The sequence below is a fragment of the Aquarana catesbeiana genome, linkage group LG06 (assembly GCF_042186555.1).
Source record: "Aquarana catesbeiana isolate 2022-GZ linkage group LG06, ASM4218655v1, whole genome shotgun sequence".
In the NCBI taxonomy this organism is placed as follows: Eukaryota; Metazoa; Chordata; class Amphibia; order Anura; family Ranidae; genus Aquarana; species Aquarana catesbeiana.
In genome coordinates this window covers 320,995,039-321,014,168 of record NC_133329.1, presented here as the reverse complement: position 1 = coordinate 321,014,168, position 19,130 = coordinate 320,995,039, and positions in this window count along the sequence as shown.

Genomic DNA, 19,130 nt, shown 5'->3' with positions numbered 1-19,130 from the left:
TGTAATCGTAGTCTCTTGATAAAGCAATCAAAATTTTTGTGAAGGTGATCACTAAGCTGGGATCTGAGAATTTTAAGTTCTGAGGAGATAATGCTAGAGGGGGATCTCTTGTTCGTGAGTCCAAGAGATCGAGTGTTAGGAGGGATTCAGTTATATAAGAGTGTTGTTTTTTAGCCTGGGCCCCAAGTTTAATAAAAAGACCTCGTAGACAAGCCTTATGAGCATTCCAAACAATAGCATGATCATTTACAGAATTGACATTTTGCTGAAAATAACTGTCAATCTCGGACTGTATCTGAGACTCAAAGGTGGGATTATTTAGGAGAGAGGTGTTCAATCTCCAAACCGTATGTCTAGTAGTTTGGGAAGGGGATGCTAGTTTGATGGTGACTGGAGCATGGTCAGACCACAATATGGTTCCTATGTTGGAGGCAGTAATAGACTGTAGGAGGTGCTTATCTGTTATGAATAGGTCAATTCGAGAATAAGATTGGTGCGGGGGGGAAAAATAGGTGTAGTCTCTCTCCTTATCGTGCATGCACCTCCAGGAATCATATAGATCCTCCCATTTGAGAATAGTGGATAGCGCTGAGGGCCTACATCTTGCAGGATTGGAAGTATCAAGTGTAGGGTCAATTACTTCATTAAGGTCTCCACAAATTATCAGAGGTGAGGATCTATAAGGAGCTAGTTTGGCAAAAAGATTGGCATAGAATTTTTTTGGGCTGTATTGGGGGCATAAATGTTGACTAAGGTGAGAGGACGGTTATCAAACATGGCTGATAGGATTAAAAATCTGCCATCTTCGTCACTTTCACAGTGGTGTACTTTGAAATCTACTGCCGCACTTATAGCAATCATTACTCCTCTGTTTTTTTTTAGGGGCATTTGCAAAGAAGCAATGGGGATATTTTTTGTGTTTACATTGGGGTTGTTTAATTTTAGAAAAATGTGTTTCCTGGGCACAGATTACGTCTGCACGCTGTTGTAATGCTTCCTTCCATAGAAGGTTGCGTTTACATGGTGAATTTAGGCCTTTAACATTGAGGGAAGTGATTGAGAGCGTCGTGACGGTAGGGCAATTATGAGGGCCTGAGCAGAGGGAGAGAGACTTCACCTATTGATGATAATTGCGAGATACACAAACAGATGAATAAATGCCATAAATGTTACAGGTAGATGACAAAAGCCAGTTAGTCGCTAAAATACAAACTAAAGATCTGTAATAGAAATAAAACCAATGCTAGATAATCTAAACTGTAATCAGAACTCAGAAAAACGTGTGCTTAGCACAACTTTAAACCTGAGAGGTGGTGAGGAGAAGGGATAGGTGTTTCGCCCAGGCTGGATATGAGTAGATCTGGGGGCCTGGGCTTAAACCAAGGTCATTTTTTTTGGACGTTTTAGTCGCCACATTCTTGGAATCAGATGGCTTGGTCTGCTTCTCTGGGAGCGATGGGGAGTAGACCCCAGTTGGTGAGCTTCTTGTAGCCATCTTTCAGAGAGAGGATAGGGATGATCTTTTGTTGGTGAGTAACCAGCAGCTTCATAGGGAAGCCTCATTTGTACACTATGTTTTTCTGTTGAAGAATGGAAGTAACAGGGGCAAAAGCTCTGCGCATCTCCATTGTGGCAGGAGACAGGTCAGTGAACAGCTTGATAATAAGGGGCCGGCAGGGGCTTCGAGGATCTGGCGGCGGAGAGAACTTGCTCCTTAACATGGAAGAAGTGTATACGTGCCAAAATATCTCTAGGGATGTCATCTGAGAGGTGGGGCGGTTTAGCAATTCTGTGGGCCCGGTCAATTAAAGTGTCGTGGGCGTTTAGGCGTGGAAGTAAGAAGGAGATAAGTTGCTGCAAGTGAGGTGTTGTTTCATTCGGTTTGACTGATTCAGGGATGCTTCTAAATTTGATATTGTTCCGCCTAGAGTGGTCTTCTAAATCCGCTAATTTCATTTTAATACGGTGGATTAATTCCGTGTGGTGTTCATGGGCATCTAACAGTTCGTTGTGCGCCTTAGAGTAATCTTGCAGATTTTCTTCTAGAGCGTCTGTGCGCTCTTCTAAGCAGTCACCAGGGATGATGATATCTGGAGCTCTCTATGCAAATTCTGCTGAAGTGTAAGAAGCATAGATTTTAAAATTGCTTCAGAGACAGTATTGTCAGTGACAGGGATAGCAGCCAGGGAGGGAGTATGTTGAGATCCGTGTGTCCCTGCAACAACATGGGACCATAACTGCTTCTTTGCGTGTGGCTCCTTGTTTGGGGAGTGTGCAGGGGAGGTTGCCATCCTCTTACCTCTGTCAGGTTGAAGTCCTCCAGGGGATTCCTCTGAAGGGGGATGGGTGTCCATGCTGTCCCTGATGGAAGTTGTGGGCGAATTTCCCTGAACAGGGAGCGCTGAAGAGGCAGCAGGCAGGCACTCTGCGTTGTTGTTAGAGAGATCGCTGCTAGCATCGTCGGCGCCATCTTGGGTCCTCTGCATGGCGGCGGCCGGCGGATAATAGTCTGTCAGGCATCGGGTATTCGGCGGCTTGTATCGCTGCCTCGACATGCCCTGGATTCTCCCCAGTCCTCCCCTGCTTCGGTGGTGTAAGCAGCAGGGAGGAAAGTAGCGGAGGGTTGCCGGTATCCAGATCGTGGAGCGGAGCTCGGACTTCAGGCAGCCATCCTGGTCCGCAGCAGGCCACACCCCCAATTTTTTTTTTTAATATTGAACACTCTAAATAATATACATGCAAAAACATGGATGAATGTGTTAAATAAAATCCACACTGTGATGATAAATAAGTGAATATAATCCACGGATGCAAAGCTGGATTATGATGTTAATCCAGGTGAGTGAATATCAACTTTCAGACATCAATAGGGGGACAGATGTGAGGAAAAGGTAATGGGAGAAGCCACCACCAACATAAGAGAGGCTAACCAGAGCAAATGGACTCAACAAGGCATATGCCTAATGAGTCATCAAGGCTTGTGGTAACAACACATCAATAGGCAGGGACATCCACATCTGCGGATAATGGCACAGGAGGATGATGTTCACACTGTCCCTCAGAAAACTCACAGTAAGGTAGGGAAACTCAGAGCTAAGTATATCAAATCCTTTTCATATGCTCACAGGATGCAACCATAAATGAAACAAAAGTTCCACATAGTGTAAATCCACATAACAAGGAATATTTATTAAAGTTTGAGGAACACTCACATTTGAGCAGATAAAAAGTGCTTGTACAAGACTGAAGGTTAATGCAATGGCATTAGCAAGCTCGTACCAACGCGTTTCATCTGATGATGTCTTCTCAGACGAAGCGCATTGGGATGAGCCTGAGAAGACATCATCAGAATAAAGCCCAGCGGCTTCTCCTGCCCACTCTTCAGGGGACAGTGAGTACCCTGTCCAGCTTACGAAAGCAGACCTAGAAGTTAGCATAGCTGCTATGTACTCCAAGCTTGCAGAAACATTCCAGACAGAACTATTGAATATACAAATACTCTGCAGCAGGGGCTGACAGCCTTGGGGGGCAGAACAGACTTCCTGGGGCCTAAACATGACGAACTGCAATTGGCATACACTGATCTCCACAGGGATCATGGAACTCTCACAGATTCTGTTTTGCAGCTCCAGGCTCACCTGTAAGATTTAGACAACAGAAACAGACGTAACAACCTGAGAGTGAGGGGGGTCCCTGAATCAGTCATGGATTTAATCCCAGCAGCTCAAAAACTGTTCCAGTCTTTATTACCGGATTCCCCAGTGGCTGCTTTTTCCTGCGACAGGATCCACAGGGCCCATCGTCCCAAGCCACCAGATCATAAACCTCCTAGGGACATTGTACTGTGCCTTAAAGACTATCTGACAGGGCCTACCGCAACACCCCCAACATTCTTCTTGATGGGATCAAGATTCAGATATACCCTGATATTTCTCCCGCCACGCTTGATAAGCGGTGCAAGATGAAAGAGCTCACCACAATGCTCCAATCTGCGAGAACCCGCTACAGATGGAGTTTCCTCTTCAAGCTCCAGGTCCCCCACAATGGAACAACATATAACATCACTACTGTCCTGGAGAGGAAGGAGCTTCTTGTCAAGCTGGGCCTACTGGCAAGGGAGGATCTACCCAGGATGCCCTCCACCTCTCGCCTGTCGGCCATCTGGGCAACCCCTTCACCACAGAGGAAGTGCAGAAGACAAAGACAAGACTTCAGAGACCAGCTAAACTGACCTGACAATGATTTCTTTCTCCACGGATAAGGACTTTGCCGGATGGCATTGTAAAATTACTGCACGATATTGAGGTGGGTAAAGACAGCTTTTGTTATTTGTTTTACACCTCCCCTTTTTTTTCTTTATCATGTTTTGAATGTTCCCTGCTGCTCTAGAGCCCAGCAGCACCAGCTTGGTTGTCACTATCGCCAATGTATATGCTCATAATGACTCACAAGCAACCTTTTTTAAATCATTCTTTCAGGTTCTGGATAAATTGATCTCCCCTCATCTTCTGATAGGTGGCGACTTTAATCTGGTGGCGCATTCCGTTCTTGACAGAAGCTGAATTGCAAGTACCACTAATGCCTTTTCTAAAACCCTAAAATCCCTGCTCAACACACATCAACTATTAGTCCCATAATATGGGAGCTCAAGAATACACTTTTTACTCGCACCCCCATGACAGTTATTCAAGACTAGATTGCCTATTTTGCTCCCCAATACTTCTTGCAAACTCCACCATGGTGACCATACACCCCTGCCCATGGTAAGACCACCATGTAGCCTCCTTTGATATCTCACACATAGGTCTCCAGCCTTCTACTGCGGGATAGAGACCTAACAAATCCATTCTCATGGACCCTGAGCTAGTGTCAAAAGTTTCCAAACACATTGACGATTACTTTACTACTAACAACACTGACGATATCTCCCCCACTACCCTCTGGGCCGCACATAAAGTGGTGATTAGGGAACACCTGATTCAACTAGCCGTTGCGAGGAAAAAAGGAAACTACTTGATATCACCAGACTTACCAGTGACCTGATCAAATTGTATCACCTACATAGCCAAAATCATTCTCCAGACTTGTTGAGATTAATTAACTTAAAAAGGATGGAACTGGACGGTATTCTTTCAGAGCAGACTGAGAAGTCCCTGAGATGGTCTAGGGCTAAATTTTTACTGCACAGCAATTCAGCTTCCGTCATGTTCGCAAGGAAGCTAAGGCAGTCTATTCACCCCCCCCCCCACACCTACAAGCTTAGAAATTCTAACGGGAACACTGTCTCCCAACCCACAGAGGTACTCAAGATTTTTTCAAAATTTTCCCAAGAGCTTTCTTCCCCCACCTCCCTGCCTTGTTCCTCTTCCAAGACGTGGTTAGATGACATACCTCTCCCTTCACTTTCACAGGAACATCTACTGGAATTGAATGTTCCCTGCACCAAGACTGAAATTAGTTCCATCATTAAATCTCTAAAATCCTCCAAAACCCCTGGCTGCTTAATACCTCATTTAAAATCCCTTTTCAACCACATCCTTACAGGGCATGTCTTCCCTGATGATATGCTCCTAGCCAATATGTCCCTGATCCCCAAGCCAAACAAGGACCACTCTCTCCCACAAAATTACAGACCGATATTGGTCATTAACAACGACCTAAAAATATTTTGCCACCTTTTGGCAGATAGACTCTCCACTATTATAACTTCACTAATCTCCCCAGACCTAACGGGATTCATCCAAACTAGGAAAATAACTGACAACATCCGACATACAAGACGCTGATCTTTTCTCATGTAAAGTGCTACTGCTGAGTCTCGATATACACAAGGCTTTTGACAGCATTCCATGGCCCTATCTCCAACTTACACAAGAAATTTGGCTTCCAAGGTGCCTTTGTGCATGGTTTTTGGGCACTTTACAACCACCTACGTACTCGTATAAAACTCCTAGGTTGCAACTCAGATTATTTCACTCTGGGCAGGGGAACAAGGCAGGGATGCCCTTTATCCCCTCTCTTATTTGCTTTGGCTATTGAGCCCCTGGCCCATTCTACCAGCCTGGACCCAAATATTAGTGGGTATATGAAGGAGGACCAGGAGTTAAAACTCAGCATGTACGCTGACAATGTTCTGCTATTTTTGACAGACCTTGTAGTCTCCTTGTCCAATCTAGTCACCACCCTACGCATATTTCAGGATGTTTCAGGTCATTTGGGGGGTTTTGTGCCATCTGGGCATTTTATGGCCTTCAAAACTGTGATAGGTAGTGAGGAGTGAAATCAAAAATTTAAACCTTAGAAAATCCTGAAGGCGGTGCTTGGTTTTCGGGGCCCCATACGCGGCTAGTCTCCCAAAAAGTCCCACACATGTGGTATCCCCGTACTCAGGAGAAGCAGCAGAATGTATTTTGGGGTGCAATTCCACATATGCCCATGGCCTGTGTGAGCGATATATCATTTAGTGACAACTTTGTGCAAAAAAAAAAAAAGTTTGTAATTTTCCCGCAACTTGTGGCAAAATATAAAATATAAAATATTCCATGGGGTATCTACTTTCCAAAATGGGTTCATTTGGGGGGGGGGGGGGGTGTGCCATCTTGGCAATTGGTTTTCGGGGGCCCCGTACACGGCTAGGCTCCCAAAAAGTCCCACACATGTGGTATCCCTGTACTCAGGAGAAGCAGCAAAATGTATTTTGGGGTGTAATTCCACATACAGTGGGGACGGAAAGTATTCAGACCCCCTTAAATTTATTTTTCACTCTTTGTTATATTGCAGCCATTTGCAGCCATTTGCTAAAATCATTTAAGTTCATTTTTTTCCTCATTAATGTACACACAGCACCCCATATTGACAGGAAAACACAAAATTTTGACATCTTTGCAGATTTATTAATAAAGAAAAACTGAAATATCACATGGTCCTAAGTATTCAGACCCTTTGCTGTGACACTCATATATTTAACTCAGGTGCTTTCTTCTGATCATCCTTGAGACAGTTCTATACCTTCCATTTGAGTCCAGCTGTGTTTGATTATACTGATTGGACTTGATTAGGAAAGCCACACACCTGTCTATATAAGACCTCACAGCTCACAGTGCATGTCAGAGCAAATGAGAATCATGAGGTCAAAAGAACTGCCTGAAGAGCTCAGAGACAGAATTGTGGCAAGGCACAGTTCTGGCCAAGGTTACAAAAAAATGTCTGCTGCACTTAAGGTTCCTAAGAGCACAGTGGCCTCCATAATCATTAAATGAAAGATGTTTGGGATGACCAGAACCCCTCCTAGAGCTGGCCGTCCGGCCAAACTGAGCTATCGGGGGAGAAGAGCCTTGGTGAGAGAGGTAAAGAAGAACCCAAAGATCACTGTGACTGAGCTCCAGAGATGCAGTTGGGAGATGGGAGAAAGTTGTAGAAAGTCAACCATCACTGCAGCCCTCCACCAGTCGGGGCTTTATGGCAGAGTGGCCCGACGGAAGCCTCTCCTCAGTGCAAGACACGGTATGTGTGGAGATAACCAGGCACTGCTCATCACCTGTCCAATACAGTCCCAACAGTGAAGCATGGTGGTGGCAGCATCATGCTGTGGGGGTGTTTTTCAGCTGCAGGGACAGAACGACTGGCTGCAATCGAGAGAAAGATGAATGCGGCCAAGTACAGGGATATCCTGGACGAAAACCTTCTCCAGAGTGCTCAGGACCTCAGACTGGGCAGAAGGTTTACCTTCCAACAAGGTAATGACCCTAAGCACCCAGCTAAAATAACGAAGGAGTGGCTTCACAACAACTCCGTGCCTGTTCTTGAATGGCCCAGCCAGAGCCCTGACTTAAACCCAATTGAGCATCTCTGGAGAGACCTAAAAAAGGCTGTCCACCAACGTTTACCATTCAACCTGACAGAACTGGAGAGGATCTTCAAGGAGGAATGGCAGAGGATCCCCAAATCCAGGTGTGAAAAACTTGTTGCATCCTTCCCAAAAAGACTCATGGCTGTATTATATCAAAAGGGTGCTTCTACTAAATACTGAGCAAAGGGTCTGAATACTTAGGACCATGTGATATTTCAGTTTTTCTTTTTTAATAAATCTGCAAAAATGTCAACAGTGTTTTTCTGTCAATATGGGGTGCTGTGTGTACATTAATGAGGAAAAAAATGAACTTAGCTTAGGGTGTCTACTTTCCAAAATGGGGTCATTTGGGGGGGGGGGGGGGGGTTGTGCAATCTTGGCATTTTATGGCCTTCAAAACTGTGATAGACAGTGAGGAGTGAAATCAAAAATGTATGCCCTTATAAATCCTGAAGGTGGTGATTGGTTTTCGGGGGCCCCGTATGCGGCTAGGCTCCCAAAAAGTCCCACACATGTGGTATCCCTACTCAGGAGAAGCAGCATTATGTATTTTGGGGTGCAATTCCACATATAACCATGGCATGTGTGAGCAATATATCATTTAGTGACAACTTTTTGTAAAATATTTTTTTTTGTCATTATTCAATCACTTGGGACAAAAAAATTAAATATTCAATGGGCTCAACATGCTTCTCAGCAATTTCCGTGGGGTGTCTACTTTCCAAAATGGGGTCATTTGGGGGGGGGGTTGTACTGCCCTGCCATTTTAGCACCTCAAGAAATGAGATAGGCAGTCATAAACTAAAAGCTGTGTAAATTCCAGAAAATGTACCCTAGTTTGTAGACGCTATAACTTTTGCGCAAACCAATAAATATACGCTTATTGGCTTTTTTTTTTTACCACAGACATGTGCCTGAATACATTTTGGCCTAAATGTATGACTAAAATTGAGTTCATTGGATTTTTTTATAACAAAAAGTAGAAAATATCATTTTTTTTCAAAATTTTCGGTCTTTTTCCGTTTATAGAGCAAAAAATAAAAACCGCAGAAGTGATCAAATACCATCAAAAGAAAGCTCAATTTGTGGAAAAAAAGGACACAAATTTCGTTTGGGTACAGCATTGCATGACCGCGCAATTAGCAGTTAAAGTGACGCAGTGCCAAATTGTAAAAAGTGCTCTGGTCAGGAAGGGGGTAAAACCTTCCAGGGCTGAAGTAGTTAAAGTTCATTGCATCTGTGTTCTGCATTGCAAGTAAAAATCATACAGGACCTATTTTTTGTGTGCTGAGGTTCATTGACAGCCCATTCAAATTGAATAGGCTACCTAAAACAACATTCCTCCAGGCATGAAAAGTGTGCATCACACTGCATAGCATTGTAATGTGAATGGGCCCTGATTTTTCACAAAAGAGTTTCTAGTGTTGAAATACACCTTAGCTAAGATTAAAGCTTGTGTCTTCTTTTCATGAAAAACAACAGACTTCCTTCATTCATTCATTCTCAAACTAGACTTGTCTACATTCCTGTGGACGACAAATATTATTTAGGAATGTAATCCGTCTTGAAATATACTTCAAACTTTTTTACTTATCCAAAACAACAGTCACTTTACATCAAAAGCTATACTGTATATTGCATTTCAGATATCACTAAAGAAGGAAAATTAGTAGACTTGTTTCAGCTACTTCTAGCTGGAAGATGTGTTACTTTGAAAAATAGTTTTTTTCATTGTAATCTTGTATTTTATTGTTGTAACAGAATAACTTTGGAAGCCCATATTTTATGTCATCCTATACTATAGGCAGTAATAATTCTAATGGGGAAAGAAGAAGAGATAGCTAAGTACAGCAGTAAAAAAATCAGGTGGGAACTTTCCAAAAAAACGTAACCCAAATATTGTGTATGATTACATTTTGCTAAACACAATGGAGAAATAATTTGCACAGAATGAAATACCGTTATGCATGACTCAATGGGGTCAATTCACGAATGCCCCGTACACACGGTCGGATTTTCTGACGGAAAATGTGTGATAGGACCTTGTTGTCGTAAATTCCGACCGTGTGTAGGCTCCATCACACATTTTCCATCGGATTTTCTGACACACAAAGTTTGAGAGCAGGATTTAAAATTTTCCGACAACAAAATCCGTTGTCGGAAATTCCGACCGTGTGTACAGAAATCCGACGGACAAAGTGCCACGCATGCTCAGAATAAATAAAGAGATGAAAGCTATTGGCCACTGCCCCGTTTATAGTCCCGACGTACGTGTTTTACGTCACCGCGTTCAGAACGATCGGATTTTCCGACAACTTTGTGTGACCATGTGTATGCAAGACAAGTTTGAGCCAACATCCGTCGGAAAAAATCCTAGGATTTTGATGTCGGAATGTCTGATCAATGTCCGACCGTGTGTACGGGGCATTAGAGTTAAATAATGGCTAATCTTATGCGGTAAAATACCGCATGTGGTAACAATTGTGCAAGTGTTCAATTCACTAAGAATTTGTTGTGAAATATAGAATGCGCTATTTGTTTGATTTTTCGGCAATTAACGCATTAGTTAATGCGGTAATTTAGTGCATTGAGCATGTTGCTAAGGAGCAGGCCGGGAAGCTTAAAATTCATCTTTCCTAGTTGTTTAGTCTGTGCCACACTAATGAATGGAAATTCAGAATTTGATCCTTGAGCAAGCTTTTAAAAATATGTTAAATTGTGAAACTAAATTTAAAAGAGACAAAGTAACCATTCAAAACCTCTACAGTCTACACATACATTTCTGAAAGTTACCTGTTACCGGATTGAGAAAAGACACCTTTCCACTCTAGAAAAAAAGGCAACTTTGCATGGTCAGAATCCTAAACCTTCAGTTGATCCAAAGAAAAACAAAAACCCTCATAAAGGGCAGTTCCATTCGTAAGCAAGAAAACTGAACCGTAAGAGCCCATCTCAGCTGTCTATTAAAAGACTTTCACTGAAGTACTAAGATCCCCCTTTCTGGGAGCCTTCAACCCCCCCTCTTTAGCTAACCCTCTCACACCCAGGATGCTCAAGGCCCACATAACGGTCATCCTAAAAGAAGAGAAAGACCCCACGCAAACTGCAAACTACAGACCGATATTGCTACTAAATGTAGACATCAAAATTTTCTCCAAGATACTAGCCAATAGACTCTTACCAATTCTCCCCTCAATATTTCAGGACCAAGTAGGCTTCATACCCAGACGCAAGGCTCTAGACAATACCATTGAGGCCATTAACCTACACCACATGATGACACAAACAAATCAAAAGGGCTTCTTTCTGTCCCTGGACGCGGAGAGGGCATTCGACAAGGTGTCCTGGGACTACATGGCAGCAGTACTAAAAGCCATCGTAGTGGGTCCACACATGCTTAGTCTCATCTTATCCCTATATACAAATCCTTCAGTCAGGATCCATGTAAACAATGCCCTGTCGAATGCCTTCTCCATCCGCAATGGGACAAGACAGGGTTGCCCCCTGTCCCCTATCCTTTTTGTACTCATCCTGGAACCATTCCTTTATAGTATAAGACTCAACCCAAATATTTAAGGGATCCAGTCAGCTAACAGAGATTTCAAACTCGCTGCCTTTGCAGATGATATCTTAATATTCCTCTCCAAACCACTAACTACAATCCTCCTCGCAGAATTCCAACACTTTTGTTTGCTTTCCAACCTCAAAATACATTTTTACAAATCCTTTGTTGTTAATACATCCCTACCACAGCATCAAGTAGACCACTGCAAAGATAACTTTCCCTTCCATTGGAAGCCTGACTCGATTACTTACTTAGGCATACAGCTTCCCTCTAAATTGTCAAATTTATACATGAAAAACGACTGTATTTTTTGCTCCATAAGACGCACCCCCCCCCCAAAAAAATGGGGGGAAATGTCTGTGCGTCTTATGGTGCGAATATTGACCAGGCCTCCCCCCCTCGTTGCCGCCCTGTTACAATACCGGGCCGCCGTTTGGCTCCTCTGTGGCAGAAGAGAGGAGGGCAGGATGTGAGGCAAATCCTGGTCACTACACAACCGGGTCTCTGGTTGTGCAAGCCGGGTGGCTATCATCTCCTTAGCCTACATGCGAGGTGTCCTAGTGCCAGGAAGGGCACTTTTTAATGTGAGCGAGCACATAGCATACAAGTTACAGAAAAAAACCTCTAATGGGACTTTTAAGGGCATGAACTCCAAAAAGGTGAGGTAATGTAATACATAAAATCAATACATATTTTTTTTAGACAGTTTAAAACAGAAAGTTCAAAAATGGTGACTAAAATAGTATAAATAGATGCAGTTGCAGTAAATATACAGCAAGATAATATAGCAAAAAACCACAATGCTCTGTTTGTGAAACACACATATACAGAGTGGTACCACTCTGTACATGTGTGTTTCACCAATAGAGCATTGTGATTATTCACTATATTATCTCTGTGTATATTCACTGCAAACACATCTATTTGTACTGTTTTAGTACACCATTTGCTTCAGAATATTTTTTTCTTGTTTTCCTCCTCCAAAATCTAGGTGCGAAAAATACGGTATATACCAATCTTAAATATGCTATTATCTGACCTCAGAAACTGGAACAAGCCGATCTTTTTCCAGGTTCGCTCTCCCATGACTACTCTACATTATGCAAATTATATCCATACATCTTCCACCAGCCTTCTTCAAAACATATAAAAACTCATGCTCCAGGTTTCTCTGGAGTAAACATAAACCCAGGATTAGGGATGGGCGAATGGTTCAGCCCGAGCATAAGTTTGGGCCGAAATTTAGCTGTTCAGACGTTCAACGAATACCCGAACAAAACCGAGCCGACCACAATGCATTGAGGCACTGAACAGGGCATTGCAAGCCCTGATTGGCTGAAGCAGTGAAAGCTTCAGCCAATCAGGGCACAGAGCACTGTCATGCAGTGTACACACGAGCGGACTATTCGACCGGACTGGTCTGACGGACTGAGTCCGGCGGACAATCCGATCGTGTGTGGGCTTCATCGGACCTTCAGCGGACTTTTCCAGTCGAAAATCTGATGGACTTTAGATTTGAAACATGCTTCAAATTTTTCAGAGATTCCAGAAAGAGTCTGGTCGAAAATCCGCTCGTCTGTATGCTAGTCTGACGGACGAAAACCCACCTAGGGCAGCTATTGGCTACTGGCTACTTCCTTATTTTAGTCCAGTCGTACGTCATCACGTACAAATCCGTCCCACTTTGGTGTGATCGTGTGTAGGCAAGTCCGTTCGTTCAAAAGTCCGTCGTAAGTCCGTCAAAAGTCTGACGAAAGTCCGCCTGAATGGCCGTCGGACTTTTGTTGCCGAAATGTCCGCTTGTGTGTACGCGGCCTTAGAGTCATGATTGGACACTGTCATCATGACTTTATCCAATCATGGCTCATTACTGCCCCCACAATATAAAAGCATTCTTTCAATGGCAGCCATTTTCAGTGTGATTTTGGTGTGGAGAGAGAAAGGGGCTCTGTTCAGTGCTATTAGTTAGTTAGTGTGTTATACTGTGCTATTTTGCTTCAATTGTCAGTGTAGAATATTAGTTTAGTGTCAATCTAGGGATAGTGTAAGTGTAGTGAGGAGGACCATCATTCAGCTTTGCATAGTGTGCAGCTAGAGTAGGGACAGCTCAGATAGTTTCACTGTAGTGTAGTGAGACCGTGTCATTCATACATACATTAGTGTAGAGTAGGGACAGCTCAGATATTTTCAGTGCACTGTAGTGAGACTGTGTCAGTAATCTTGACATTAGTGTATAGCTAGAGTAGGGACAGTTTAGATAGCGTCAGTGTAGTGACGGTTGAACACCGTCTATTTGATTGTGTTACTGCCAGTTTAACACCATATAGTTTTGTGTGCGTTACTGCCAGTTTAACGCCATATAGTTCTGTTTACATTACTGCGAGTTTAACGCCATATAGTTTTGTGCGTTACTGCCATTTTAATGCCATTTACTTCTGTGTGCGTTACTGCCAGTTTAACGCCATATAGTTTTGTGTGTGTTACTGCCAGTTTAACGCCATTTACTTTTGTGTGCGTTACTGCCAATTTAATGCCATATAGTTCTGTGCGACACTGTACGTTTGGCGCATTATATTGCAGTATATTATAGTGTATCCGTGGAGTGTGTCTGTGTAGTGTGACTACTAAAATTAAAGTGCACCAAACACCTCTTTACATTGATTAAAGTGCATCTATGTACAGATTTCAACTTCTTCTTTACATTTGCTTATAAGCACCGCCCCCTCCCTCCCAATAATGTCTGGGAGGACAACAAGGAGAGGCAGGCGTTCCCATGGCACTGTAAGGGGGCCAGCAACAAATGTGTCCACAGGCAAAGGTGGACATGGTGGTCAGTCTTCAGGCAGGACATCATTTCCTCTGTTTAGTGAGTTTGCCCATGCTATCCAGCCACAGCATACAGAGGAGGTGGTGGACTGGCTTACTAAACCTTCCTCATCCTCCTCATCCTCTGTCACGTAAGCAGAGACAAGTGTGCAGTCCCCTGCAGTTGCCAGAGTGGATAAACCTGCCTCCTTGTCCACATCTATTCCTGCCATAGCCCCAACATCAGCCATTGAGGAGTCAGCTGAGTTATTTAACCACAGCGTCAGCCACTTGCTCCTTGATGATGGCCAGCTATTACTGGATTCAGATGTTGGTTCTGAGGTTGAGGATGACAGGAACATGAGCCTAGAGAGAGGGAGGAATGCTGGTAGACAACTTCATTTGACTTTTCCCTTCTATCTATTGCCATAAACTGCCCACCTATAGACTGATGGTTCACAGTATCGGTGATCAAAATCTTGCGTCAATACCATCCTACTGTGTGACAAATACTGTAGCTGCTGACTTGTAATAATTAGACACTCAACAGCCCAGGAGTCCAGCATCACCTTCACCTGGCCTTCTGATCCCCAATGCTGCAGTCTAGGTTGTGGGAGCTGGCTGTGACTTCCTGCTATTTCACAGTCAAATCCCACTGTGCATGTGTGAGATCACGTTCTGTCGTTTTATTGGTCCTGCAGCCTCCTAGGATATGTGACGTGTCTCAGGAGGCTGCAGGCAGAGAATAGGGCAGGCCAAATTTATGTAATTCTTGCCTAGGCTAAAATTGGGGAAAAAGGTATCCCCCCAAAAAAAACAAAAACAAAAAAACAAAACTTCCAAATACAGTAGAGGAGGGGCAGGAGAGGCACATTAACGGTTCTTTCACTTTTAAGGGAAGGTCAACTTTAATGTTGAGATCATATATGCCCCTTTTTAATTTAGTTACACCTCTATTCACTTCTCTGCATTTCATTGAATACAGTTATAATATTTAACTGGTTCCCACAATTGAATTGTATATTTAAAAACTTATCAATCTTAGGTCTCCTGTAAAGCTATTAATACTAATCCAAAATCTCTGTCCACCACTGGGTTAGTAGATTCTGATCAACCAAACCTCTGCTTGCTATTTTACCCCTAATACAATGATGTTGGCTCTAGCAATGTGACTTCCCGAATGGGAATTTGCGTAATCTATGACCAGGAAATCTTACTATTTTTCCCCTTTGTTGGAAAAAATATTAATTATAGAAAGGACTATGGAAATGTGTCCTCCCCCGTGTAAACCTGTTTCTAATATGAGATGGAAAAATCAATAATTTGTTTTTTTTAGAATATGTGAAAATGAGATGCTATAATGTTCCACAAATCACATGCACAGCTTATGCAGTAAATTCCTTTAGAAAATGCAGTCAAACCTGTTGTCAAATATGTCACAAATTCATCAAAGAAAGGTAGGACTCGCTAGAAATGCAGTGTAGACAGGCGTGTAGACAGAATCTTGTCAATGAGGTGTGAAGGTCAGCTCCTAAAAATAATTAAAGTTATTTAAAGTGAAAAAGCTTCCCTTCAAGGGGAGACATAAGACGTGCAACAGAGGTCAAGAGTAATTTGGTAAGGTTCAAACAAGAACTAAGTCATACACAAACAAGAACTTGGAGAATAGGGTATAACCTTAAGGCTGGATTCACACCTATGCAGGTTTCAATTCATGTTTTTGATCCATTGAAGTCTATGAAACTAAAAATCAGAAACAAATCTCCGAGCCTTTCCATAAAATGCACAGATGTGAACTACGTCCATAGGAAACCATGTTATATGGACTGTAGTGTGTTTCTGCCAAACTGAAAATGCACTAAAAAATGCATAGGTGTGAATTCCAGACAGATTTAAAAAGTAATGTTTATTCAGTTAGGTATTTGGTAAAAAAAAAAAATCATTACATTTACATTTTTAAATACAACTAGCATAAGTACCTGAATCTAATTTAATATTAGCTTCGTGTAGCCCCTGCATAGTAGCTATAGGCCCCATTCACACATGTATGTCTCCAAAGTAGCTGTACTTTGGAGTACAACTTTGACGCAACTTTAATGCAACATTGGCGCAATTTTGGATGGGTATGACTTTAATGTGACTTTGGCTTTGAGCTAAGATAATGGAGAACTATTGCACAGCTGTTGCATGTAAAAAATTCAGGTACGACTTTCATGCAAGTTTTGAGGGTTAACATTGAAATTTATGGCCCTCAAGTTGCATGGAAGTTGAACTACTTTGAAGTCTCTGCAACTTTAAGTCGCACATATAGGAATTGTTATCATTGGAAAACATAGGGTACAACTTGTCACCCGACTTTGATGTCCAAAGTCGCATGACAAGTTGTACAAGTGTGAATAACCACTTAAGGCCTGGTTCACTCCTATTCAGTTAGCTTTTGATTTGTTTCTGCAGTGCTTTTTGCGGTGCGTTTGGAATTTTTGCACATATGTTTTTGATGTGTTTTGCGCGCATTTTTTTAAGTGTTTTGCAGTTTTAAAGCTTTTTTTTGGCCAATTTGTTGTTGGGCAGATTAAGAACACAAAACGTGCCAGAAATGCATAAAAAATGCACTACATGCTTTTCTGCAGCGTCTTCATTGAACTAGAAATGCTCTGCATTTAAAAAAAGTCCCTGATCCTTTCCAAAAAAAGGCACAAAAATGCATTGATGTGAACGCATTCTATAGGAACCTATGTTAAAAAAATGTCCTGCATTTCTGCAAAAAGCATGAAAAAACACATTGGTGTGAATAGAGCCTAAGGGAGGAAGGACTAAAATTAAAGTATAGGTAAACCCAATCACTATAATCTCATATAATCTGTAACATGCTAATGTAATTTCAAAAGTCATTTTCAATTTAAAAATACTACCCAACGATTCTATTGTAGGGTGATAATGCTCTGTATCTTAATTGCATTCATGTGTTGTCGCCCTGACATAGATGTTTCAAGTGGTGACAATAAGCAGCTGCGCTGATACACACTATGCATGCATTGATCCTTTGCTGTCATTATAACCAGGACCGTCTTTAGGATGGATTGGACCCTGGACAACCATTTTCTCTCCTGTCTGCTCCCCAGACTGTGTTTTATTTGATTATGTCTATGGACATTGTTTTTTTAAATTTTATTTTTATTTTTCATTATGTATTATATTCACTAAAATGCTGTGCGCATTTCACATATAGCAAGGCAAGCTTTTTATATCCAATTATTATTATAAAATTATAAAATATTTTTCACAGCACCAGAGATTGGGAGCACTGCTAAGTAGGGTCAACTTTTCCAATTATTATATCTTTTATGTCATTTAGTCACCTGCTGTGTGCACATGTCTTGTAGCATTATTATTAAGCACTTTGGAGATAGCGTCACATTTCTTTTATTTTTACCAGTGATATATTTGAGTGTTGGCTGCTGCCTGTTTTTGCACATTTTCTCATTTTACTTTATTTTGTTAGTGTGTTGGTTTTCGCTTACGTTTTTTATTTTGTTTATTTTTAAAATTTACTTTACTACTGCTTTAAGCCTGGCTCACATGTATGTGAGTTTGCTCAAGCACAACAGCCCATTCATTTGAATGAACTGCCATGCCTGCATATCCTGTAGAAAAAAGGTGCAGCTATTAAACACAATTTTTTTATTGTGCAAAAAACAAAAACAAAAAAAACAACAGAAATTAAATTAGAGATGCTATCTGCCATTCAAATAAAAATAACTTAACAAAAAAGTGCATTCCATGCAGAAAAAAACAAAGAAAATATAACAAAATAAAAATTACCAAAAAAATACACAAAATAATAGAAATGAGAAAGGGGGTAGGGGTGAAAATCCCCAGAGCAGCATGTTTGTTGGGGTTCATGTGGCTGGTATTTCCACTGACCGGCATGCTGCTGTGGTGGGTGGGGTGGCTGTGGTGGGTGGAGTGGCTGTAGAGGTGGTGGATGTGGGGCCACAAAATCAGAAATGTGGGTTCTTTCTGAAAGTTCGCCCTCACCCCCTTGTTGAGGAGCTGCAGGATGAGTTCCTCACACCTGCTCCTGACAATCTGCCTTCATTTATTGGCTATGACACACCTAAATCCTTCAGCCATGGGCTTAGGGCAGAGCTTAAGGGTTAAAGAACAATTTATGGTTGCTGCCTGGCTCATCAGTGCCCATTAATGCAGCCTCACCAGTGTAGACATGGGTAGAGGAGAGGCCCCAGGGCTCCCAGTCACACAGAGTCTTGCCTGCTATGATGGTCATCATATATCCCGTATCCCATAGGAGACAAGAGGTGTGGGGGGCAACTGCAGGACTTTTTCAGTGTTGGCACTTGTCAAGTGTTTGCCCTCTGGAAAATGCCATCATCTTCCCTTTTTTATGCATTTTCCTAACAAACCCTCCAGAGTCCAGTATGGTGGAGTCCACTAGTAAGGACCAAACTTTTACACCAGACCAAGTGCAAGGTTGCTTAACTAATGTAGCAAAATGTATGCTAGAAACAGATGGGACTTGGGGGGGATTAATGAATGTTGTATTGTACCTTTTTAGAAGAAACTAAGTGTGGTGAGATCCCCAAGATCTGTCTTTGGAGCCATGTGATCTGTCTACTGGACCCAGCACAGACATTGTAATTGTTGACACCAAATCCCCTGACGTGAGTCACAGTGAGGGCCAAAGCGAACCAGAACAGGAAGAAAGTGTTCGGGAGCCTGTTGTTTGCACAAGTAAGAATTAGAATATCGCTTTGAATGTATTGACATGTCAAGTGTTTAAATGTCCAAACCAAACACCCACTCCACACATTATCAAAGTGTGTAGTGCTTTAACATTAGCATGGAGAAGGAAGAGGTGGAAGGAGCTGTCAGTGTTCCTAGGTACCCGAG